The sequence below is a fragment of the Pelophylax lessonae genome (genome assembly GCF_965119305.1).
Source record: "Pelophylax lessonae genome assembly, chromosome: 13".
Classification (NCBI taxonomy): Eukaryota; Metazoa; Chordata; class Amphibia; order Anura; family Ranidae; genus Pelophylax; species Pelophylax lessonae.
This window is the reverse complement of record NC_138780.1, coordinates 56546322-56569467: the sequence shown is the minus strand read 5'-3', so window position 1 is coordinate 56569467 and position 23146 is coordinate 56546322. Positions and strand designations below refer to the sequence as shown.

Here is a 23146-nt window from a genome sequence, read left to right as displayed (position 1 = left end):
TTCCACCACAGTAAATGGTGAGTCAGGCATTTCTAACTGGAGGTATCGGACTTCACAGCAGAAAAAAAGAAGGGAGTGAGTCCGGTCTGGCGCAACAAAGGCCGTCCGGTTGTGGTAAGACACACTTCATTTCAGTTTAAGAAATTTTTGTTGTTTTAGACCAAAGCTTACTTTCTTTGTCCGTTGTGGAAACCCAGCTTAGCAAAAATACCTTCTTTTTGCAGCATTTCGTGCTTTTGTATGATGAAGGGGTATTTTGAATTAATATTTGTGGCTGGGGATAGGTCTATTAATTGGGGAGAAACCTATATTGCAGTCCTCTATAGATTCCCAGTTAATACAGCCTAAAGGGGTTTCATATGGGGTTGTGATAGATATGTTAAACTTTTCCCTTTTCAGCATCTCTGTTGTAGTATATGTTTCGTTCGATAGGATAGCAATAGATTATCAGTCGGTGTTGGTTTTGGTGGCGGATACCACGTCTTAGTATAGCAATTGGTTTGTGTATGTGCTGAAATTGGTTTTTGGCGGGAACTTGTTTATTAGTGAAACTGGTGGTGGTACTGGTGGAGTTGAGCATACATATCCCAGTTTTTTTTTTTTTTAAATCAGAAACCAAGTTTATTAAGAAAAACAAACATTACAGAATACACACAATACACGTCATTCCCAATAAGAGTCACAAGCACAAACTTCCAGAATTGTTATTCTCAGAAAAGAAATATATCCCCCAGTCAGGAACTGCTCCCAATGAGGAGGCAAACCAGTCAACATTGTAAGCAACAATCAAGACCCACCTCCCTCCCCCTAACATCCCATATCCACAATTATTGTAGAAGGCGATCCATAATCAGGTCCTGGGGAGCCAGGCCAGGAACCGCCAGCCAGCCTCCACAGATTCTATCATATCTATGCGGTACCCTTCTGTGTTGGTAAATCAAGCGCTCACAGCGCAGGGTATTGCCCATGACCTTAATCCACATCTCCACCATATGCGGAGACGTGGGCAATCCAGTGCTGCAAAACAAGCTTCCTCGTCTGGAATAGAGATCTCGTAACTGCCCACCTAACATTAGCATCCTCCGTGAACTCCTCCACCATACCTAACAGACAGGGCTTCGGGTCCACAGGCACCGAAAGAACATAGGCTGCATTGATGGTTCTCACCACCGCCGCCCAGTACCTGTGGAGTTTAGGACAGCGCCACATCAGGAGGATGAGGTCACCAGTATCCCTATGGCAGCGAGTACACATCGGGTCTGGTCGCAGACCCATTCTGTGCAGGCGCGCTGGTGTACGATGCACCCTGAGGAGCAAGTAAAGTTGCGAGAGTCGTTGCGTCACATTCAGTGAGCAGTGTCGCACCTATTCCAATGCTTCCTCCCACTGGTCGTCAGTAAGGTCGCCCACGTCAGCCTCCCACTGCACCCGAGTCTGGCACAGGAACTTTTCGAAGTAATAGCTGTAACTGTTCTAGTTTAACCCTGGACGCGCCCTGCTTCCACAACAGGGAGCGGAAAAGGAAGTTAACCAACCTAAAAATCTTGAGAGGGACAACCACCGGAGAATTGTGCAGAAAATATAAAAGTTGGGGCATGAGAATCATCTTCACCAAGTTGGCCCTCCCCGCTACCGAGAGCCAGAGCTTGGACCACACAGATATCTTATCTCGAAACCTCGTCAGGAGTGGGAGAATATTGAGTCTGCAGTATGCTGTGATATCCGCTGAGATAACAACGCCCAGGTACTTAAACTGTTCCACCACTGGGACAGGGCAAAGGGTGGTCATCTGAGGATCCGGGCCCTGGTCCAAAGGCAGCAGGGCCGATTTAGTCCAATTAATCGTGAGGCCAGAGAACACGCCAAACGATGAGATAATATGCATCACCCGTCTCAGGGATGGACCAGTGTCCCCCAGCAGCAGCATCATCATATCATCAGCATAAAGCAGTATCTTCTCATGGATCGAACCATAGCGGAAGCCCTCCACAAAATCGTCAGCCCTGATGCGGTCAGCCAGAGGCTCAATCGCCAAGGCGAACAGCAGGGGGGACAGCGGGCACCCCTGCCTAGTCCCCCTACCTAATCGAAATGGTAAGGACTGCCTGGCCCCCCCCTCTCTGATAACTGCTCTCGGAGCACTGTAAAGGAGTCGCACCCAAGCAATGAACGTAGGGCCGAATCCAAACTTCTCTAATACTGTCCACAGATATCCCCATTCCATGCTGTCAAAGGCTTTGTTAGCATCCAGAGACAGAAGGGCACGAGAACCCATGTTGTCAGCTGTGGTTTGCATGTTAACAAACAGCCGCCTAAGGTTTACCGCCGTGGATTTGTTGGGCATAAATCCTGCTTGATCGCTATACACTATCGTGGTCACCACCCGGTTGAGGCGCCTGGCTAGCACCTTAGCCAGAATCTTAATATCAGACTGCAATAGGGAGATCGGCCTATACGAGTTAGGATCCAGAGGGGGTTTATTAGGCTTCAGCAGCAGAATAATACCAGCCCCCGACATGGAAGGGGGCAGCTCTCCGCTGCGAAGACCCTCGTTCAAAACCCTAAGCAGCCTGGGCATGAGCGCCTCCGAGTAGGTCTGGAAGACCTCCATAGGGAGGCCATCATCTCCCGGTGCCTTAAAGGTAGGAAAAGAGCCGGCCGCCTCCCGAAGCTCCTCCACCGTGATGGGGGCCTCCAATTGCAGCCTATGCCGCCCGGATAGAGTGGGGAGGTCAATCTCCTGTAAGTATGTAGCAAGTTCAGTAGCCGAGTATTGCACCCTAGAAGAGTACAACGTAGAGTAGAAACGGGTCAGCTCCCCCAAGACCAGCTCAGGGGAGCTGAGAATACCGCCTGAGGGTCCTCGGAGAGCCCCTATAATAGGCGTCGCTGGGTGCACATTGGCAATTTTCGCCAGGAGGCGGCCAGTCTGCTCCCCCTCCTCGTTAAAGGTGACCTTAGAAAAAAAGTGTTTCTTTTCTGCTTTAGAGGAAATAAGGTTCGTTAAGGCATCCTGCGCAGAGAGCCACGCCGCCCTAGAGGCATCCGTGGGCTGCTCCACATAACACTCCTCCTTTTCCCGTACATGCCTAGTCAGAACCTCCTCCATCTCCTTCGAAGAGGACTTCACCCCGTTAACAGCGGCAATAAACACCCCCCTCAAGTAACATTTAAACGCATCCCATTGGAGTAGGGCGTCTGGGTACATGTCGTTGTCAAGAAAAAAGTTGGTTATGGCTCTATTGACATCACAGTCAGGGGGGAGGATCTTCAACCAATAGGTGTTCAGGCACCAGGGAACCCTAGGCAAGGAGGAGTCGGGTCGCATCCCGATCCAGCAGATCAGGGGCGAGTGATCCGAGACCCCCCTGGGCGCATAAAGCACCTTGTCCACCACCTCAAAGGATCTTGCAGTACCAACACAGAGGTCTATACGTGACAGGGTCCCGTGAGACCCCGAATAACATGAAAATTGGGTCGCAACGGGGTGACGCAGCCTCCAGACATCCACCCAAGACATCTGGGTGAGTCTAGGATGGAAAAGGACCTGGGGGTACTGGTAGACAACAGGCTTGGCAGTGGCATGCAATGCCAAGCCGCTGCAAGCAAAGCCAACAGAATACTGGGATGTATAAAAAAGGGGATTCACTCCAGAAATAAAGAGATTATTCTCCCTCTCTACAGGACTCTGGTCCGGCCACATCTGGAGTATGCTGTCCAGTTCTGGGCACCGGTCCTCAGGAAGGATGTGCTGGAACTGGAAAGAGTCCAGAGAAGGGCAACAAAAATAATTAGGGGAATGGGGGACATCCGCTATGAGGGAAAACTACAAGCACTGAACTTATTCTCTCTGGGGAAGAGACGATTGAGGGGGGATATGATATCAATGTACAAATACTGTACTGGCGACCCTAGCATAAGGAACAAACTATTCAGAGAAAGGGAATACAGTAAGACACGTGGACACTCACTAAAACTAGAGGAAAGGCGGTTTAACCTTAAAGTACGTAGGGGGTTCTTTACTGTCAGAGCAGTAAGGATGTGGAATTCTCTTCCGCAAACAGTCGTATCAGCAGGGAGCATCGATAGTTTCAAAAACTATTAGGTGGGCACCTTAAAGACCACAACATACAGGGGTATACAATGTACGGTTAACAGCAAACACACACACACACACACACATCATAGGTTGAACTGGATGGACTGATGTCTTTTTTCAACCTCACTAACTATTTAACTATGTAACATAAGGGAACGGGTGGCCAATGGCTTTTGGAAGAAAATATCCAAAGCCGAATTCTGACCCTTGACAGTACACAAGGCCAACCTTTGATCAACACCCCGTGGATGGAAGCCAAGATCCGGGCCACAGAGCAAGAGCGAGGGATAGCCCAAGCAATATACGACTTTCCCATATGATGAAAAAAAAAATAGAATTTTTGTAAGAACTTACCGTAAAATTATTTTCTCCGAGTCCTCTGACAGTCGCAGCCCGTTCAGATGCACTTCACCATTGGTAATGGCGCCCTCTGCAGGAGCAGGCTAGGTAGTGAAAACTTATCAAAAAAAGCTTTACACAAAGACACACCTTCAGGGGACTGTCCCTCTAGACATTACCCTCAGCCAGTCAGTGCTGCTCTTCAGTTTCGTAGCAAGCAATACAGGTAGACAACCAACCCCAAAATAAAGGGCTGCGACTGTCAGAGGACTCCGAGAAAATAATTTTACGGTAAGTTCTTACAAAAATTCTAGTTTCTCTTATGTCCTCTGACAGTCGCAGCCCGTTCAGATGTACTTCCGTTGCAAAACGGACAAGACCAAATTCAGGTCCCATGGAGGCAAGAGAGCCAGATGACGCACCCCTTGGATAAAAGTGTGAATCAGGGAGTTAGTCGCCAAGGGGCGCTGGAAAAAAATGGCTAAAGCCGACAACTGACCTTTGACCGTGCCAAACGCTGTTCCGCGCCTTCCTGCAGGAAGGCCAGGACATTCGCCATGAAAAGGAGCGAGGATGAAAGCCTTGCCACTCACAACAGGCAATATACGCCTTCGAAGTACGATGGTAAATCTTCCTGGAGAAAGCCTTCCGAGCTCTCAGCAAGGTAGGAATGACAGCATCCGAGAGACCTCTGTTTCTCAACATCTGGCTTTCAACAGCCACACTGTAAAGCAGGATGGAAGATCGGCCCTTGAGACAGCAGATCTTCTCTTAGAGGCAGCCGTCAGGGAGCCTCAACGACCATCTGTACGAGGTCCACGTACCAAGACCAATGAGGCCAGTCTGGAGCTACCCGAATTACCTGCACCTGTTTACACGCCAACCTGCGGAGGAACCTGGACAAGTTGAATCGGAGGGAAGGCATAAATCAGCCGATACCGGTGCCAGGGCACCACCAACGCATCCGTGGCGTTCGCCAGAGGATCACGGGCCCTGGCCACGAACCTTCCCACCTTTTTGTTTTAACGGGACGTGAACAGATCCACGTCCGGAGACCCCCACCGGGCACACAGAAGTTGAAACAACTCTGGGTGCCGGGACCATTCCCCCTGATCCAAGGACTGACGACTCAGATAGTCCGCCTGCCCGGAATGTGAACAGCAGAGATCGCTGGAACGCGTGCCTTGACCCAAGACAGGATCTCGGCCACTTTCTTGGCCACCCAGGCACTCTTGGTGCCCCCTTGGTGATTGATATAGACCACAGCCCTGGCATTGTCCGTTTGAACACAAACCGGATGACCGTGTAATCGAGTCGACCAATGGAGCAGGCAAAGTTTGATCGCCCTGAGCTCCAGAACATTTATTGGCAAGGAGGATTCCTTCGCCAACCACGTCTCCTGGGCACACATGGTGTCCAGCCCATCAGGGTGGCATCCGTGGTGATCACCTGTAACGCTCCTGCGTTTTTAGTATAGGCTGGATTTGCAGCTGCAAAATCTCCACTCAGTAGTCATGTAGAGATGTGTTGAATACCAGATCCAACTCTCCAGGACTCATCACCGTGGGCCTGTCAGCTTCAACATACAGATATATACACACTCAATGAGATGTTCCTGGAGTGATAGGATGTATATGATAGTATGAAGGTGATGTGCTGAAGGGACAGGTGTGAACAGTGACAAGGATGGTAATCACTTGATAGGTTTGTATAGGAGAGTTCAAGATGGTATTTAGGAATGCAGATAGGTTAGTATTGAGTATGCTAACAGGTGGTGAGGACAGCAGATGACAAATACAGGATAGACTAACCCAGTGCAAGGATAGATAGTAGTAGACAGGAGAGCTAGCAATCTATGCAGCAGTGCAGATGATAGATGGTAGTAGGCTCAAGAGCTAGCAATCTATGTAACAGTGCAGATGATAGGATAGTATGGATAGGTAGTAACAGTCCTTAATGTGCATAGGTAGATAGTGCAATAAGGTTATGGAGGGTTCCCCTGCGGGGTACTTATCACTTGTAATGTTAGTAGTTTAGAGAGGTCCAGTAGATAAGGAATGATCCGATAGCGAGATACAGGGATCAGTAGCGAGGTTCCGGTCTGCTCCAGGTAAAGGGAATAGCTGGAGATTCCGATCGAGAGACAGGCTTGAAAGCATGTAGATAACAAGGCAGGAAAGCAGGGTGAGATAGCCATAAGTAGAAGCAGTATTCCAAGAGTGATCGGGTAGCGAGATACAAGATCAGTGAGTGAAACAAGTCCAAGTAGCGAGATACATGAGCGAGTAACATCAGGTATGGCTGCTTCAGGCATGGCTTGATCAAACCAACCATGCGGTTGAACGAACAATGTGAGTGAGACCGCCGGCGGTTGAAATAGCCGCTCTGCGGCGCTCAGCAGTGACATCATCGTTCTTAAAGGTATATGCGTACCACCTGAAGAGAAAGGTGGGACGCATTACAGAGAAAGTGGTGATTAAGGGTACCGGAGGTACCAGAATCTTACATCACCGTCCACAACAGCGGCAGAAAGGACTTCCCTTGGCTCAGAGCGGGTGACAGGAGCCACCACGAGAGCTCCGACCTTGTGAGACTGCTCAAACATATCCTCCTGTCCAGAGACTGAGGATCCTTGTTCCACTTGGCAAGAATCTCTGCTTGCAGAGTTCTCGTGTGAAAATGAGCAAACAGAATGGCTTTGAAAGGCCGAAAACCATCAGCCCCAGGGACCTCATGCAGGCCCGTAGGGAGGAGAGAACGCTGTCCCTGAGGGATCTGATCTCGCCATGTAAGGTCCGAAGTTTGTCCTCCGGGAGGAACACTTTCGCCTGAGCGGAGTCCAGAACCATGCCTAGGTAACTCAGGCAGACTGACGGGGTCAGTGCGACTTCTGGAAATTGATGGTCCACCTGAACTCCTGGAGCGTCTGAACCGTGATCGTCAGATCGCTCGACAGAGTGGCACACAAGCTCGCCTTTAATAGGAGGTCGTCCAGATAACCGAGGACCGCAATCCCCCTCCTGCGCAGCAGAGCCAGCACCGGGGCCAAAACCTTGGTAAAGACCCTGGGAGTCGAAGCTAGACCAAAGGGTAATGCCACAAACTGAAAATGGTCCCCCCCACTGCGAAGCAAAGATACAGCTGATGACCCTCTTAGATCGGGATGTGCAGATACGCATCCTTTAAGTTGATGGAGGCCAGAAAATCCCTCTGACTCAAAGACACTACCACCGACCGGATGGATTCCATCCGGAACTTCTGCAGCCGCACAAAGCAGTTCACAGACTTGAGGTCCAGAATCAGATGCACTTCTTTTCTGGGCACCGTGAACAGGTTTGAATAGAACCCCCGAAACCTGTCCGGCTGAGAAACCAGTACAACTCCTTGAGCAAAAAGATCTTGGAAAGCCCCCTTGAGATCTCTTAAACGATCGGGAGATAGACGGAGATTTGATGGAAAGAACCTGTCTGCGGGGCAAGATCAAAATTCGATCTTGTACCCTGAGCGAACCAGTTCGTGAACCCACTTGTCCTGGATTTGGGACAACCAGGGTGCCCGAAAGCAGCGCAGATGTCCCCCCACCCCTGAAACGGGTGAGGGCGTCCCTTCATGCGGAAGAGGACTGGGCCGCAGCACCGGACTGACCGGCCCTGGGCTTACCTGACCAGGGCTTCTTGTTACCACTGGAGGCTTTGAAGGATTTTCCTTTTTCCTGCGCCCCTGGGGCACGAAAAAGCCCCCGATGAGCCTTGGAGGAAGGACCCTGCCATGCACAGTGTGTTTTACCTTTAGCGGCTTGGGGCAAGAGGGTACTCTTACCCCCCGTGAGACCTTTGACAATCTCATTTAAGGGATCCCCAAAAAGCCGATCCCCCCAAATAAGGGATATCAGACACAGGCCAGCTCTTTAACCAAATCATGCGGCGGAGTGCGATCCCTACCGCCAATAACCTTGCGACCAGAGGAGCCTCGTCCAGGGCCGTGTCACACAGGTATACCAAGGCCTGGGCCATTTGGTCCACCAGGCCCATGATGGCGGCCGAAACAAACGGCACCAATTTGTCAGGAACCCAGGACCTGGCCACCGCGGGAATCTCCCAGGACAAAGGTAAAAAGACCCCACACCCCCCCATGCAGTGTTTACCGCAGAGCACCCTCCAAAGGGGGCAGGGAGGCAGGGACCGTCCAGACCAGCCAGGGACACTACAGAGACCGCATGTTCTGACATTCCCATGGCGTGGGCCAACATCACCCCCCCCCAGATGACTGTCCCAGAGACATGGGGGCAGCATCACTCACCCCCTGTGTAGGGGTTCCGTCAGCCAAGGGGGGATGCTGCAATACAGGGTGTTCAGGAGTTGAGTCGTCCCGGCAAAGAAAAATCTCTCCGCAGGCCCGTCCCCATCTGTCGGGGCACCGTTGTGGCAAGGCCTGGGCGGACTATTAACCTGCGCACGCTCGCTGGCCAGGCTGGGACACCATAAGGATCTAGATTATCCAGTGCGAGGCCCAGCACGGCTGTCACTTGTAGTTCTCCAGGAGGATCCCTTTGACTAACTAGCGATAGTGAGTGAGGAAACTAAAACAAAAACATTTTTCAAAGAAAAGTAAAAACTGAGACAGGAGTCCCAGCAGGGAACCTACTCCTAAACTAGGCAGCAAGAAACTGAAGAGCAGCACTGATTGGCTGAGGGTAATGTCTAGAGGGACAGTCCCCTGAAGGTGTGTCTTTGTGTACAGCTTTTTTTGATAAGTTTTCACTACCTAGCCTGCTCCGGCAGAGGGCGCCATTACCAATGGTGAAGTACATCTGAACGGGCTGTGACTGTCAGAGGACGTAAGAGAAAACAATACTTCTATGCCAGGACCAAAGACCCCAGCACGGAACTAGGTCCTTTCTCCTGACTAGGCAGATTAAAACTGACATCCTATGCAGGGAGAGGAGGGTGTACACTCCGGGACTGCCCATAGGTGTAGCCAGAACTTTTTTCTGCCCAGTGTCCTACTCCTGTAGGAGGCAGTATAACCCTACTGGTATGGATCAGAGAGAACTGCGTCCGTCAATTAACGATAGAGAAATTACATTTTCAAAAGACTCACTATGCCTTTCAGAAAAGAGTGTTTCCTTTCCAAAATGGGGCCATATTGTGGGTGTTCCCACTGTCCTGGTGCTCAAGGATCTCCAAAAATGTGACAGGTAGTCAGGAATTTAGATGCGTAATTTATACTTAAAGTGTCACTAAACCCACATCTTAAAAAACTATCAATACAAGCTGTATTTTGTGCTATTCATACTCAGTCACTTTGAGACTTGTTTTCTGTATTCTGCAAAAAATCTGGTTGATCCTGCTGCTCTTTATCTCCACCTTCTGTCCAAGTAGCCAATTCAGCTTAGGATTTTGCAGCTGTGGTGACAACTCTGCACATGCTCAGTTTTCAGTGAGTTTCTGTGCTGAGAATTTCCTCCCTATCACAGGTGAGCAGCCCATGTGACTATAGAGTCACACATGTGGGTATATACACAGTGGTACATGACAGCCCACTCCCTCCTCCTCCATGCCCAATAACCAGCTAAACACAATGGGGTGGGATATTATATGTAGCTTAACCACTTCCATACCGGGCCATTTCTGGAGTGCTCCTACATGTTAAAAGCATCATTTTTTTTTTTTGCTAGAAAATTACTCAGAACCCCTTAAACATTATATATTTCTTTTTAGCAAAGATCCCAGGGAATAAAATTGCAGTCAATGCAACTTTTGATGTCACATGGTATTAGCACAGAAATTATCAAATGCATCTTTTTTTGGGGAAGAAAAAACTGTTTTATGAATTGAAAAAAAACACTAAAGTTAGTCCAATTTTTTTGTATAATGTGAAAGATGATGTTACTTCGAGTAAATATATATCTAACATATCACGCTTTAAAATTGCGCACACTTGGGGAATAACGCCAAAGTTCGGTACTTTTAAAATCTCCATAGGCGACACTTTAAAAAAATTTACAGGTTACCAGTTTAGAGTTACAGAGGAGGTCTTAGCCCGGCTCTAACGTTCACGGCGATACCTCACATGTATGGATTGAAAGCCATTTACATATGTGGCCGCGACGTATGCATGCGTTCGCTTCTGCGTGTGAGCACGAGGGGACGGGGGCACTTTAAATATTTTTGTTTATATAATTTTTACACTTTCCCCCTTTTTTTTTTTTTTTTTATCCTTTTATTCCTATTATAAGGAATGTAAACATCCCTTGTATTAGGAATAGTGCATGACAGGTCCTCTTTATGTAGAGATCTGGGGTCAGTAAGACCTTAAATTTCTCCTACAGGCTGCAAAGCCTGAAATAAAAAAAAAAAGAAAAAAGAAAAAGATCTCGGCTTTTCAGCCGAGATCACGGTAGTATTAACAACTGCCAGGCCGGGTGTGACTTCATAACGTCAGAAGAAGCTAAAGGATAAAGACACACTGCGTGCTGTGTCATTTACCCCTCCTGGACTTAATGACAACCACCGAAAATGTATAAAATAGTATATTTTATTGAAAAAAAAGACAAAACAACAGGGTAAGTATAAAATCACTGTGAAAATCCTACTATGAGCTAGATGGGAACAGCATGAGAACACAACCACATCAGCATTTGTAGGAAACTAGTAGATAAAAACAACAACTGGCTAGTGAGGCCAATGAAGATTGTAGTCACTTGATGAATTGGTGACACCTGACACGTTTCTGGTATTAAGGTATACCGTATGTTCTTCTTCAGAGGTGACACCAAATGACCATGAACTTTCAATGTAAGTGTATCTATTGATAGAATTTTTTTTTAGAAATAGTCTAAAATATGTAGAATTATCATATACAACAATATATATACTGTGCTACATGTAGTAAAAAATAGCACAGTACTTACAGGAGGATAGGACTTTATAGAGCTTCCAAACACAAAAGGTGCACAAAGATGCAGTAAGTATTGCAATTTCCTGACAGGTGTTACACTGGTGTGTGTGAAGCACTCCAAGATAGGCCAAAATATTGGCGGGAAGACCCGCCCATCAGCTCAAGTGATGAGGATCTGGGACGGATAAGGGTTATCCAAATATCCAGCTAGATCCGCTGTATCAGCTAAGAATAAAGAGAAAATATAGGTTTAGCAGCCCAAATAATCTCACGACTATACTGAAATAGATGTATAGTACATCTGGACAGTGTATGTAACCAAAATTTATAAAGACTTGTATATAAATTTGAAATTGTTGAAGAGAGGGTCTGCAATGAACAGCAGACCATCTCTATATTTGCCTTACACCAAAAAGGTGCATTAGCAAAGGCCTCAAAAGAGCGATATACATAACTGCAAAAAAAGTGAAAATACATCAAAGCACTAAAGTCCCTATAGTTGAGTAAAAAACAAAAAATGCCTAAAGTTTTTCACACCATGTCCATTGTCTGTGTGATTAAGTAGGAATGTGTATTGTAGTACACATAGGAACAGAACACCGTCCACCACCGCGGAAGCAGCACCGGAGGGTGGTATGAGGGGGGGGGGGATGTCCCCTCCTGCCACCTGTAAGAACGATCAAGCGGCTGATGATTGTTCTCACAGTGCAGAGAATCGCCAGTTACAAAAATGATATCTGAATGATGCCTTTATCATTCAGATTTCCCCACTTAAAGCCCAAGGCGTCACCTCCCTCTTATTCAAAGATACAGGCTGGAGGGACATGAGCTTGTGACTGGCAGAAATTTGCCTGCACCATGTCAATTACTGAGGAAGTCACATGCCCATCAGCACCTGACGATACACGTCTAGGGGGCGGAGACACCACGGGCGAGATCCAGCTACAGGACACAACTTCTCCAGCATCTCCTAAACTGATTCAATGCCTACCCAGCCCGCACAGCTTATGTGCCTACAAATGTGAGTTTTACTATTTGGATTATTTAATAAATACCTTATATACAGAGAGCACTAGATTTGTTTTCCATTTATTCCCGTTTTATGACGGAGACTGGGGAAATACAGTGAGGACAGAGCCACCCTAATTATCTGTGCAGCAACCAGGGAGCACTCAGGACCTAATGAGAGGATCGAGTCTACCCATTTGTCTGGGGATACTATAAAGCTGTTTTTGACCTAGTGGTGAAACACTGGTCAAATTATAAGGTGAGAGGCCACCCATCACTGGTGGTGGGATCGTGAGCACCTGAATAATCCATTGCAGCAGCTGCACTTATTTTGGCACTTTAGAGACTGTTTATTCACTTGAAATCCCTTTAATGGACTAGCACCTTGCACTTTTGATTTATTTTTTCAATTGATGCGATTAAGCTGATTTTGACATGTTATTTTAGTGTTTATGCTAAGCAGTCATATGGACACATATGTTTTATTTTGATTGATTTGTTGATATATTCATTCATTTCTTCAACCCTTTTAATTATTGCACCTTTGCACAGCAACTTTTGTTACTTGCATTGCACAGCATTTTTTGCTGTTCGAATAGAACAGCAATATTTTGTTATTAGCACTTTATTGTAGCGCGATTTCACTTTATATATTATTGATTTTATGTGTAGTGATTCACCACTTTGATATTGCAGCCACAATATTTTTTGATATTTCAATACTTTATTAATTTAGTTGCGCTGATATCCATTACACCTTTTTAGTATGCCCCATGTCAATGCCAAAAAATGTTCAAGATTCTAAATATATATTTGTATGACAATTTAAAACTGTTTATTGATATTGTTTATTTTTACTCAGTATTCCAAAGGCTGTTTTTTTTTTTAATTTGGACTAGAAGCTCCTCCTGCTTATATTTCCCTGCAGGCAGGCTGGGAAAGATCTGGGTTATGTGACAAATGTATATCGATTAGGAAAAAGGTACTTTGTGAAAAGAAAACACAAGTTTCTTTAATTTCTTCATTTTCCAAATAACTGACAAAAATTACAACCTCAACCAACTCACTATGCCTATTTCTAAACACCTTGGACTGTCTACTTTCCAAAAAGGAGTCATTTGGGGGGTATTTGCACTGTCCTGGCTATGTAGGGCCTCAAGAAATTAGATAGGCAGTCAGTACATGACGACTGATCAATTTTCAAATACATATATACCACAGACTAAATATTAGACACTGATTTGGGTTATTCTTGCTAAAGAAATGTAGCAGAATACAGTACATCTTGGCCTAAATTTATGAAGAAATATTATTTATTTGCAACATTTTATAACAGAAACTTAGAAAAATGTAGGTTTTTTTTAACATCTTTGGTATTTTTTCATTAATACAGCAAAAAAAAAAAACAAAAATAAAAATCCAGTGGTGATTACATACTACCAAAAGAAATTGCTATTTGTCCCCCAAAAAAAGGTAAATATTTAATTTGGGTACAGTGTTGCATGACTGAGTAATTGTCATGCAAAGCGGGACAGCGCTGAAATCTGAAAATTGACCTGTTCTTACGCACCATTAAAAGTCCACAGTGTACTCTCTTCAGGGATTTTTCTTTAGGGAATGGAAAAAAAATCAGTTGGGGCTCAGGGCAAAGCCAAAGTGTTAAGTCAGGAAGATCATATCAAGGCAAAAAGCCATAGCTGGGTTCCAGTTTGTGTAAGCTTCCTGAGTGGAGGGGATTAGGCAATGTCAAGAACTAGGCAGCGTGGAGGTGACCATAGACCTTACTCCGGGATTGACAATCCCCTGAAACTGTGAAAGGGATGTTTAAAAAAAAAAGTGGAGTGGACCCTCAAGACAAGGCCTGGGGGTTAAGCCAGAGAGGTCATATCTCTAGGAAGTGGCATAACCAAGGGAGCCAGTTGGTGCATTCATTTGGAAGATACCTTGATGTCTGGAGATGGAAGGAGTTAATTATTAAATTTAGGACTAGGCTCCAGGCAACAAAGATGCTAAGCGTAGCGCAACTGTGGCTTCAGAGATCTATTCCAGTGAGAAAAGTGGAGGAAGCTCTTTCTGGGCTAACTTTACTGAGACGAGCCAGATCCGTTGACACTGAACCTGTCAGTGTCTCTCCTGATTCAGGAATACCTGTTATTGATTCTACTGTCTCTGCACTTTAATCTCAGTTTTCTTCAGCTCACAGTACAAACCTCAATACTGTTAACACCCTCCCACCTCCCACTGTCGCTATCTCTCAACAGCCTGTCATAACACCTGAACCCTCTCCTTCTAACTCCATGGCAAACTATGAGTTTTTTAACAGGTCTGCTATGGATGTGGAAAGTCAGGGCACATCAGGCAGAATTGTCCGCCCAACCCGGCTGGTCCGGGGTCAAGTGGCAATTTATTCCAGAGGATACGGAAACTTCAAAGGTAGGTATGGTCAGAAACGACTATGACTCATCATAGAGCGTTGGTAAACCAGTGTCAGCCCACATCCTAGAGGAATTCAAATATCCCCTCCCTTGCCTCATTGACACCGATGCAGCCAAAACCGTTCTGAGATCTCAAGACCTTGGAGGCAAGGTTCCCCTTCAAGGGGAGACAACTCCCACCGTAGGTCTCATGGGCCAGACAGTGTCTTTATGAATGACTGAACCTCTCCATTGTAGGCTAGGCCAGTTCTGCAAGGAGAAGGTTGTTTTTTTTAGGTCATTGCATTTCTCAGGGTACCCGACATCTAACCGCTCAGAGAATACAGACATTGATGGCCCTCCAGAGACCTCGTAACCTTAAAAGATGCACTATTTTTGAACCCTGTGTCTTTTCTTCCTGTTAAGGAGGAAGAGAAAGGGGGAGAAGGCGGTGCGGAAAATGACAATTTTCAAAATGTATTAATCTCTCTGTCTCTGATCAATTTTCAACTTTAGTAGGACACGAGGAATAACACAATTGCCTTTCTTTGATGGAGTGGGAATCAGCGGCTGTCAGTCCGGTGAAGGAGACCCCCATTCCAGACTCTAACCTTTTTGTCGATGGTTCCAGGTACTATACCCCAGATGGTAAGCCACACACGGATAATACGGTGACTACAACTGGTGACATTGTGGAAGAGGGTTCTTTAGGTTCCCACAAGTCCGCACAGTAAGCTGAGTTGTGGGCACTAGCAAAAGCCTGTGAGATGCATAAACATGCATCTCACAGGCTTTTGCTAGTGCCCACAACTCAGCTCTCAAATCTGTATAGAATCTGTATAGAAATTGATTAATTTCTATACAGATTTGAGATATGCTTTTTGGGGTGGCACGTGATTGTGGTCATATCTGGAAAGCAAGAGGGTTCTTGACTTGTTCGAGGAAGCCAGTAAAACATGCAGAGTTAATAGACAGACTGTTCATTGCCTTCTGCTTGCCACACGAGATTGCCATTCTGAAGTTAAAGGCTCATACTACTGAGACGACTATGGAAGCCAATGGAAATCCCTTGGCAGATACAGCTGCTGAGGAAGGTGCTCTGAGCCCTGTGGCAGAGACCCTGATGCTAGCCATCTACTCTAATGTGTCGCTAGAAGAATGTGAGAAACTGCAGTCCAAAGTGGAAATGCGGGGAAAGAGGAGATTGATGGCTTTGGGGGCTACACAGGGTCCAGAGGACATCTGGGGTTTTGTTGGTAAATGGTGATTTCCTGGATCACTTTTTACAATGATGACCCACTCGGCTTATTACCCTGGGCATCAGTCAAGGATGGTTATGTGTACACAGGTCGAGGAGCATTAGATTGCCCCTGGCTTCACTACCGCAGCTGAAAATGGTAACGGTACGAGAAAGCACTCACCCACACCGGAGTATTCTTTTCAGCACATTCAGATAGACTAGATCACTTTGCCAAAGAGTGTAACATACGAGCATGTCCTGGTCTGTGTGGATAGGTTTTCTGGGTGGCCAGGGGCTTGGCCTGTTCACAGTGCCAATGCCGTTACCACCACAAAAAAGATCCTGTCTGAGTTTGTCACTGGGGGCTGCCTGGAATGATGGAGTTCGATCGTGGATCACACTTCACCGGTCAGATCTTTGCAGAGGTATGTAAGGCATTTCACATCAACCAGGGCTTCATCTTCAAAGTAGCGGTAAGGTTGAATGGCTGAATAGAAAAGCTATGGCCTGAATGTCTTCCTATTGCTCTGTACCCCATCAGCAATGCCCTTAGACAGCCCCATGGGTTATCACCCTACAAGGTTTTGTTTGGGAGTCAACCAAAGACTGGATTGTACTTTCCTCAGCAGCTGTCATCTTTACATTCTCAGCTGACAGGGTAGGTACAGTCCCGGGAAAGGGAGCTCCAAAAGGTCCATCATAGGGATTCAGGAGTCTCTCCCGGACCCTGACACAATAACCGGTGTACATTCTATTCAACCAGGTGACTGCGAGGAAACAGCAAAGGAAAGGATTGGAGCCAAGGTATTCCAAGTCATACCAGGTTCAGCTAACAACGGCGACTTCTTTGAAGCTTTAATGGATCCACGCCAGCCACTGCAAAATGCTGCTCAACTCCATCCAAGAATGATAATGAGGAGTATTGTTTTTATTTATATTTTTAGCTTAGTGCATTTTAGCAAGGGTAATGATGAACAGCATCCCAACCTATTGTTTAAAATGCACCTTCAGCTGGCTAAGGCGACAAACAGGACTAATTGCTGGGTGTGCTCCAAACCCCCACCTAGCTATTACATCCCAGCAATGGCAGACGTTCGCATTGGCATGAAACAACCAGAAGACGCTTGTCCATAGAATTTAATGAAAAATTCCTAGAGGGTAACGTCAGTTATAGTTTTTAATGTTATCCCTAACTTTTGCTCTTTGCTGGCCAATTCAATTTGGGACAATTAGTTAGGATCTACAACCTGTGGGACAGGTATAACAGTGAATCTCACTTAGCTATTACATCCCAGCAATGGCAGACGTTCTCATTGGCATGAAACAACCAGAAGACGCTTGTCCATAGAATTTAATGAAAAATTCCTAGGTAACGTCAGTTATAGTTTTTAATGTTAGCCCTGACTTTTGCTCTTTGCTGGCCAATTCAATTTGGGACAATTAGTTAGGATCTACAACCTGTGGGACAGGTATAACAGTGAATCTCACCAATGAAACTCTGGGTCTTTTTAATGACATCAACAGACCAGGTTATATCTGCTGGAAGAACGGTTGTGGCGTACAGACTAAGGGAGCAATCCCTCATTCTATTATGTTACCGCTTAGTGTCCGTGACCGTCTGGAAAATTCTTCATGTACGGTGTTCACAGGTCCCTATTACAATTGTGTGGTTCTGTGGCTTATAAGGGAGTGCCCCCCCAAATGCGAAAGGTTTGTGTGCTTTAGTGAAGCTTGTACCCGCATCATACATTGCCACTGATCGTGAGGATCTGCTATTGAGGGCAAGGGTGCAAGGCAGGACTTACAGTTTTCTTGTCACGATCAGGCATGGGCATGGTTCCCGGCTTGGACTGGGTGGGGGATCAAGCTGATGAAACGGTTGAATAATTTCTCATTGATTGTGGATGAGATATTTAATGAAACCATTGAAGCTGTAAGGGAAATTACTCAAGAGAAGAGACAAATGAAGACTTTAGTACTGCAGGAGAAAATGGCCCTGGATTATCTTTTAGCTTCCAAGGGGGGTTTCTGTGAATTCATAGAAGACTGTTTTACCTGGGTAACAGACACCCGTGATAAGGTCCAGGCCCATATGAACAAGGTAACTTCATTGCAAGGCAGAGCCAGAGCTATAGCTAGTGAGGATTGGAATCTTTTTAAGGCTTTGGGAGATTTGGGGGATTTCTTGTTCTCTATTGGATCTTGGTTGAAGGAAACAGAAGCATATATACTTATGTTGCTTTTGTTTCTATTCCTCCTATATGCCATGGTGAAATTATCCTATTGTCCTGTCGACCAAGTCATGCAAGCCCGAGCAGATGACCACATCCTTATCGCTGAGACAGGACGCCCCGAAACCCTACACCTGCATCAGATGCCAAGGATCCCAGCTGATCAACGATCAACGCATCCCATCACCTCATGTCCTCCCTCTGAGTGACCTCCCGAAGAACAGAACCTATATCTCAGCATTAGTTTCCTTTTGACCGGTTATCTTTCTTTTTAACTTTTTGAAATGGATTATTTTTATGTATAAGAACTGTTCTGTTTATTTGAAAGAAGAATAACAAGATTCGAGGGACACATGGTAGCATATGACAAAGAGGAGGGGCTGTTGTGGAAACTTTATTAATATTTTTGTGGACATATTTCAGGATGTGTTTTTAGTTAAATTGCCATCATGTCTCCCAGTGTCAGTTTACCAGTAATCGCTATGCACAGCGAATATGGCTTTAACTGGCATTGAGGAAAGACCTGTAATTGTGGAAACCTTCCATCAGATGAAGACTGCGCGCTACTTGTAGCCTGATCATCCCCATCAGCAGTGCTGATCCAGATCTATGGCAGTGCAAGGCGAATTCCACCACACAAAAAAGGATTTTTGTAAAATCTTACCGTAAAATCCTTTTCTCTTAGCTCATTGACAGACGTAGTCCTCGGTGATTCATCACCCTCGGGTTATGCTGCCCTCCACAGGAGCAGGACTAGACAGGAAAGAAAATGCTCTGGCCACACCCCAGGGGCAGTCCCCCAGGGGTATATCCTCTCTCTCTCTGCTACAGCAAATCAGTTATGTCACAAAGCAGTGTCTAGAGAATTTAACCCAACCCAACTCCAAAACAGAGGGGTGGGTACTACGTCTGTCAATGAGCTAAGAGAAAAGGATTTTACGGTAAGATTTTACAAAAATCCATTTTTCTCTATCGCTCATTGACAGACATAGTCCTCTGTGATTCATCACCCTTGGGACGTCCCAAAGCAGTATCACAAATGAGGGGTGGGAAAATGGAAATCAAATCCAAATCTAGAAGGCCCAACCGGTGCCAACTAGAAGTTTTCAATGCTCATCAATCAAAGATGAGACTCAACAGAAAATTCCAACAGAAAAAAACCCTCGAGGTAGACCACCGGTCTCCTCAAATTGCGGCCTGCAAAACCTTGCGGCCAAATGAGGCATCCGCCGATGCCATCACATCAATCTTATAAAATTTTGTAAAGGTATGTACCGACGACCAGGTGGCCGCCTTACATACCTGGACCACTGACGCCTGATGGCGGAAGGCCCAGGAAGTACTGAGCGCTCGAGTGGAGTGCGCCCTAACAGGGAACGGAGAACTCCGACCCTTAATAGAATAAGCCTGTACCACCGTCTGTCTGATCCATTTAGCAATAGTCGTGGCAGATGCAGGCAACCCCCTTCTGGGGCCATCCGTGATCACAAAGAGTGAATCCGTCTTACGGAACAATTCTGTAGCCTTCAGGTATACCCTGATTGCCCGAACCACATCCAAGGAATGCAACGCATGTTCCCGATGATGATTGGGCTGAGGACACAAGGAAGGTAGTACGATATCTTCATTCAGATAAAAATCTGAAACCACCTTTGGAAGAAAGGATGGCTTAGGATGAAGCACTACCTTATCCCTATGAATCACTAAGTATGGGGAATGGCATGATAATGCAGCCAGTTCTGACACCCTGCGTGCAGCAGTGATAGCCACCAAGAAGGCTACCTTCTGGGATAAAGTAAGCAAGGGAATCTCCCTGATGTTTTCAAAGGGAGGTTTCTGTAGAACAGACAAAACCAAATTAAGATCCCAGGGCGGTAAGGGCGCGTGGACTGGTGGAGCCAGGTGCCGCACCAAGGACTTAGTAGCTAAAGGCTTCTGAAAGAAGATTGCTAATGCTGAAACTTGACCCTTGATGGTGCTCAAGGCTAGTTTCTGCTCAACCCCTTTTTGCAGAAAGGCCAATATTCGAGTCACCGAATAGGTACGTGGAGGAATCCCTAAAGATTCGCACCACGCGATATAAGTCTTCCATGTGCGATAATAGACCTTGCTGGAAGTCGCTTTCCTTGCTTTAATAAGGGTAGGAATAACTGAAGCTGACAACCCTCTATCCTTCAGTACCTGGGTCTCAATGGCCAGGCCATTAAAACCAGCGACTGTAAAGCACGATGGAAGATTGGTCCTTGAGACCGCAGACACTCCCTGAGACGAAGTTCCCAAGGAACGTCCGCGACCAGTCTGTCCAAGTCGGCCAGACCGGCTAGACGAGGCCAGCCTAGAATTTCTAGGACCACTGGCGTTGACTGGATCTGAACCAGGCGGCCCTAGAGCTATCTGGCCCCGACCATCAGTCTGCTCATTCTCTGTTCCCACACATTTATCAGACACCTGATTCCTATCAGGAACGGTGATCTCTTCTGGTTGAACTTCCGGGACCGAAGTCACCTGGCTAGAGGCTTCTTGGCCTGTCTGTTCAACCGGATCCGTTTCTTGTGGGGAACTGAGACTAATTTTTGGAAAAGGTAAAGGAAAAGATCTGTTCAGGGAACGGTAACTGCCACTCCCTGTAGTACTTAAATGTTGGAAGGGAAGAATCGCACCGGTAGCAGTGATCGATGCCCGATCCAATGCCCTGAATACCGGTGAAGACGTCCCCCCACCCTCAGGCTGTGTAATCCTTTGCTTCGGGTTTGGCTGAGTCGGTCTTTTGTTTGTCCGACCAGCCCTTCTTGAACCCCCCTGGAGGAGCCTTGCCTTTCCCGCTAGTTCCAGCCGGGCGTACGAACCCTTTATGGGCAGTAAAGAAAGATCCTCGCTTGTTACGAGGTCCCTTAGCTTTAGCCGCCTGTGGCAAGAAAGTGCTCTTGCCTCCAGTGGCATCCTTAATGATCTCATCTAGGGTGGCCCCAAATAAGCGATTCCCCTGAAAGGGGAGATTCGTTAAGGTCTTTTTGGAACCTAGGTCCGCTGACCAGCACTTCAACCACAGCACACGTCTGAGGATTACCGCTGACATAGATGCATGCCCCAATAGGGGGGTAGCATCCAAGGCTGCATCACAGACAAACTGTAGTCCTTGTATGATTTGTTCCATTAATTCAGATGTTCCCTGGGGGATATCTTTCCCCTTCAGGTCCTGGCGCACCAATCTCGCCCATTCCGTAAGTGTCTGGGAAACTAGACCAATGACAATTACTGGTCTAAATGCTGACCCTATCAGGGAAAAAATAGTGCGCGACTCCGCTTCCACCTTCCGATCCACCGGATCCTTAAAGGACGAAGTGTCCTCTACTGGAATAACCGTGGCTTTATTCAGCCTGGAAATAGGTGGGTCCACCACTGGTGGTACCGTCCATTTCTTAATGAGGGATTCCTCAAACGGATAGCGTCTAGCAATGCGTTTGGAAATAGTAAAGGTACGCTTAGAATGCTCCCATTCTTCTTTAATTTTATTACCAAAACACTTGGGTACAGGAAAAACCTTCACCGTCTTGGTGGGTTTGTTAGTACCAAAGGGAATCTCTGTTTCAGTTGCCTCTGCCGGTGAAACCTCAAGTCTTAAGGTTTCCCGAACCGCCACAACTAGCGCGTCCACCAATGCTTCTTCCCGAATTATGGCGGAAGTATTAACGTCCTCCTCACTGTCTGAGGGAACTTTACCTGAGACAACAGCCCTTGCAGAGGGACCTGCAGCTGCAATGACCATCTCAGACTCTGAGTCTGAAGTGTCCGATAATATAGGGGTAGGCGGGGGTCGCTTTCTTGACCCCCGTCCCTGACAGGCCGTCTCCACCCGAGCCACCAAAGACTCCAAAGCTGCTGTAAATGCATCCATACTCTGTGCACCGGCGGGTCCCGTGGCCCCCTCGAGGGAAACAGGTGGGGGTACTTGTGTGGCAGGGTCCATGATTATTCCAGTAACTACCCGGAAAATTCAATCCAAACTTAAATAAAAAAACTTTTTTTTTTTTTTTCCCAGACCCCCAGCGCCACAAAAGCCCCTCAGTGTTACCTGCTAGGGATCCCTATCGAGCGAGAGAGAGAGAGATAGACCCCCAGGCTCACCACTTGATGCTCAGAGTTCACTGCAACAGGTTACAGCACTGTCTCCACAAACAGGAAGTCTTTTGGCTGGCTGCCCGGGAAGAAAGGAGGCGGCTCCGTCCCTCTGCACACCTTCCGGCACCTCCCCTAGCTCCACGAGGTGTTTGAGTCACCTCAAACATGGCCGCCCCCATGCTGCAGACACGAGGCTACGCCAAAATGGCGGCCTCGTGCGATCTACGGCGGTATGTTACAGCATAGCGGCGTCCTGCAGAGTAACAAGGCATCGCAAAATCTTTCTCTCATGGAGATCAGCTTGACCGGCGGTACCGAACCCTGGCGGAACCGCGTGGCCGTCGGGAGACCTGCTTCAGCTGGAGGAATGACCTGGCAAGCCGCATACATGTCCTGTGGCTTCTGACAGGTAGGATACTTCTATTATCACAGTAAGATTCCAGTGCTGCCACATATTACAATCATTTAAACATACTTTGTAATTAGATTGTCAGCTCCCAAACCAAGCCTGCTGGCTTTTTGTACACACAAATCACACTCAATATAGGGGGATCTGTGCTATGTTATAGGATAGAGGGGAACCCATCCTTACCATTACAGAGAGGGGCCCGCGTTCACCACAGGACCCGCTCAGGGGAAATGGGGGAACATACTACTCACCGTACCGGAACCAGGCGGGCGCCAACTCCTGACAGTACCCCTCTCCACCGAAGTTGGAAGGCTGTCGACCAATACGGACGCCGTGACTCATGGTCCTTGGCGTTTCAGCGAGACGTTTAACTCGCAGGGTCAGTCC

At 46.9% G+C, this 23146-nt stretch overlaps 1 protein-coding gene and 1 pseudogene across 2 annotated transcripts in view; one reads left to right on the top strand and one right to left on the bottom strand.

Moving 5' to 3' along the window:
• ZFYVE26 (zinc finger FYVE-type containing 26) overlaps nucleotides 1-23146 on the bottom strand; it is a 1347068-nt gene that overhangs the window by 128935 nt on the left and 1194987 nt on the right. The gene's annotated exons all lie outside the window — the stretch shown is intronic.
• LOC309569840 lies at nucleotides 14644-18440 on the top strand (annotated as a pseudogene). Its single transcript has 2 exons — nucleotides 14644-14779; nucleotides 17687-18440. The product of its transcript is annotated as an uncharacterized misc_RNA (transcript).